Raw genomic sequence first — 4,182 nt, forward strand, 5'->3', positions numbered from 1 at the left:
TACTCGTTGAAAATATCGCGGGCTCAATCCAAGAGGGGTTTTGCTTCTTCAGCGCCTTTCAATCGCTTTTTGAATGTACATAAATATGAAATCTATTCAAATCGTTCAAGTAAACCCAGACTCTGCTGTTTGTATTCCATTGAGTGACTTCTAATTGACCACGATATGAAAATCAATTGCCGACCTGATAACACTCCGTTTTTATTTTTGTACACGCCAATTTATTTCTATTCGAGCTGGCGAGCTGTTTCAAAAGAATATTTAACGATAAATCAAGGTAACCCGTGGTATTCGTGTGCTTTCACAAACGTCAAGATGTAGGACACGTATATGAAATTGGTTCGTTCATTCGATTGATATGGTAATGAAGTGTTGAATTTGTTGATGGAAAAGCTCGTCAATCCATATCCGAATGGAAAACTTGAAAAATTAATTTCTCAAGAACGTGTGCAAAAAGCTATTCGATATCACGTCATGAATACCAACGCAGGTTCGATTAATCGGAAAATAATTAAACAGTCGACGCAGTAAACACGGGTGTAAAAAGTAGAAAATATCGCGAAATCTAATCTTTCATTTTTCGATCACTAATTCTTCGACAAATAAGTTTTTAATCCGGCAAAGAAATAAACAATTTCACTACCAACATCGTTCATCGTAATTGGTTTTTTCCAAAATAGTTATTTTCCAGTAATTCACCCTGTAAGTGACGCTTGAGTTTCTCGCAAGCGGCAGACCAGACACTCGGTTCCTATATAAAATTGCCGCGGCGCCGCTCATATCGTGTAGTATGAAAGGAGAGACGTTTAGCACTCCCCTAGACAAGGATGGAACACATATAACTGGTAAGGCACTGCCACCAAGGTGGCTCTTACCACATTTTTTTTTTCCAATCTTCCAATTATCACGACCGTTGTAACTAGTTCTCGGCACGGAAAAGGTGGTAACTAAGTCTATTCCAGCCATCCGGTAATATTGGAAGACAAACAGCAGTCAACGTATGTGAAACTAACATCGAAATAAATAGAACATTGTTATTTACGTACAAAAATGGGAATCTCCGCATTGAAACGAAGAATTCCGATTATGGATTTCAGGCACAAAAGCTCGAGTTGTACGTATCCCAAATATGAAATTTTACACAGAGGTTTCAGTCAGAAAACAGTGTGTCTGAATCACGGAACGAAGCTTAAATATGGTACCAAGTACTTTTACTCAAAAAAAAAAAAAAAAAACTGTAATCGAATCAGGAATATTCTACCTCAATTTACGGACAAATCATGTATTTCCCAATGAATCATTAAGCTTTGTTTATAAAAGTTGTACCATTGTAAACACATTTTTGACTAGAGTTGAAATACATCTTTTTTTCGTAAAATTACCTGATCAATATAACGTCAGCTTAAATCAGGAATTTTTTCAAATCTTGCAACGGTTTCATATATTTTAAATACTGGTTTCTACATTTCTTATGAATGTATAGTTATTTGTTGGTGCTATATGGTTTTTTTTTCATCCATTTTACCTTCATTGTAGAATTTCTGTATCTTGTGAAGCTGAATAACAATTCATTAAGAATTGAAATATAACGTTCTATACTCGTACATGAATCTTCGGGTGAAATGATTTCTTGTAATATATTTTACATGTACGATTTGTATGAACTTTTCTATCGTTGGGTTTCAGCATTCTCGAATAAAGAATGTAATTTGTGCCTGAGAAGTGAACAATGTATTCTCAGTGAAAGGATTATCAAGCTTCAGGCTTTTTCGGACCATGGACCCAATTTTTTGTTAAAAATGAGAATCTGAGACGGTAGACAGCATCAGAATAGAATGAATTGCTTCTCATTTTTACAAAAGCCATGTATTACAGATATATGACTGTAAATTAAGTTGGAATTTAATATGGCAGGTCGAGTTGGCAATAAAAATTCAAACAGTTCAAATTTCCGTGAGAATACATTTTTCAAATTTTTCGATTTCGGTTAGCCAAATCGGATTCGACATCTCGAATTTCCAAGTTTTTAAGGTATTCTCACTGTAAGCTGTGCCGAAAATTAGCTAAATAGTGAGAATCAGAAGACGTCAAATAAAAAATTGGTGAAATTTTTTTTACATTCTGTTACAAGATTGAAACGAGTAATGAAAACAAAAACTTCATGACTAAATTATGTCTCGATATTTTGAAGAAGAGTATGAGTAAAAATTTTATTTCTCTTTCATCTTCCGATAAAGAATGGAATAATAGAACTATCGGCAATATGTCGTACTATTCCGATTTTATTACGTTGCGTTGTAGTAAGCATTTCGTTTAAAGATTTCAACGATGTTGAAAATTCCGAAATCATTTCACGATGTATCAGTGAGCCATCCTCTCATTACAACCACCAGCTTAATTCCTGTCATGTAAATGAAATCCTTTGGTAGATTAAATCACATAATTCGACTACCAAGGGTTATCTGATAACGCGTCACTCACTCGCCATTATCCAGGAGTATGTGCTCAACACCAGTCTGTTGTTCCAAAGTTCAGGGGATCGCCGATAATTGTAAAGTCATGTTTACCGCGCTCGACGTAACTTTGGAGAACGCAATTCGATAGGTAGAAGCAATTTTCTCCACCTACGGAAGACATTGCCGGCACGAATCGCTTAAAAAAATATAAAACAGCCCAGAGTGGGTTAAGAAAAGACGTAGATGGGTGAAATTGGATCTAGTTTCTCTTCCACCGAAACAAACGAGTTATCCTCGGGTTCGTAGTTGTGAATATTACATGTAATATCAAGAGTTGTGAAGGGCTTGGAAACCGGTTGATAAGTTTTAGAGGAAGGATGATGACATTGGCTCAGTCCAAGGCTGAAGTTAATTACTTTCATCCATGCTTCTAATATTGATGAAAGTAGTCCCTGGCTGGCCATGCCGTGATGTAATCTCCTTAAGATCGGACGTGCCATTGGATATTCAACCTCTAAGGATAACGGTGCTCTGGTGGTTTTGTTCAGCTCCGGTCCGGCGTACGAGTTGAATTAATGACGATGCAGGCGTGTGACGAAAGGACGCCACGCCGATACGAATTACACTGAAAAATGAAGAACGAAACATAGGTAGATCAAATTTTAAACAACGAAGAATATCTTGGCCTCTGATAACTCCTTTCGAAATCAGGGTAAGACGCAGGCATCTGGTAACGATTTTTAAACTCGCTTCGGTGTAAGGTAAACAAAGAGAGAAGAAAAAGGAGTATCGCTAACCCTCGAATCCCGACTCGCTGTGCCCAATTTGTTGAAGAGCCGAGTCTCTCGTCTAATGTGTAGACACAGTCCCAGACTGCAAAGCTACGTACCCTTTTTCCAAATAAGCGGTTCAATTATCGTTGGGGGGTTGGTCGAGCTCATTAGGGATACTAAGGACTCTGCAAACACGGAGCTACAACCGGGCTCTTCTTCCCATTCGCGTTGCGAGGTTGAACACAGGTCGTCCTTCCAGTCTTCCGATCCCTTCGATTCAATAATTTGAAAATCCGGTATATTCCGCCTCGTCTCTTTCATCGCCAACGAAGAATTGGCAAATGAGGAATCGTGCAGCCCTTTAAGGGGTGAGCTTAAACGTAATTAGCATCCAAACAGGCTAACTATTGGGAAATTATTTCGGCAAAACTGCAAATTCGATATTATCAATTTTTTCACATGTGATTATGTACATCTTAAGGAACGTGTGGAGAAATTTTCATAAAGCAATATTGAAATTATCACTCGTTATTCTTCTTCGCATCATCCGCTGATGTGTGATCGATGGGTTTGCATGATTCCGCAAATATGTTTGATTTGAAACCAATAAAAAAATCATATATGTAGATATATTCAGTACCTACATGATATTAGCTATGAAGTGACGGACGATTTTGTCGGTACGTTATTTTTCTTTTTGGAACATATATTAATAATAATAACACGCATTGTTGCTCCGAGAATTACGAAAAAGTTGAGAAATTTTCACTCGTAACCTAAGACGAAAAAATAAAAAAAGTTTCCTCACTTCACGGATATATTTTTCGTTTAATTTCAGATCGAACAATATATTTGTGAAATCATGGATACCAACATTGAAAATTTCAATATTTTTTGATGAAAATCTTTACAGACGCTCCTTAAAATGAACGTAACAACGTATATAAAAGTTA

The 4,182-nt window shown here is 36.8% G+C and overlaps 1 non-coding gene across 1 annotated transcript; it reads left to right on the forward strand.

Moving 5' to 3' along the window:
* Nucleotides 1–783: 783 nt before the first annotated feature.
* On the forward strand, nucleotides 784–886 carry LOC124220751 (U6atac minor spliceosomal RNA). Its single transcript, XR_006883667.1, has one exon. It is a non-coding gene; the product is annotated as a U6atac minor spliceosomal RNA (small nuclear RNA).
* The last annotated feature ends 3,296 nt before the right edge of the window (nucleotides 887–4,182 follow it).

This window comes from Neodiprion pinetum, chromosome 5 (assembly GCF_021155775.2).
Source record: "Neodiprion pinetum isolate iyNeoPine1 chromosome 5, iyNeoPine1.2, whole genome shotgun sequence".
NCBI lineage: Eukaryota > Metazoa > Arthropoda > Insecta > Hymenoptera > Diprionidae > Neodiprion > Neodiprion pinetum.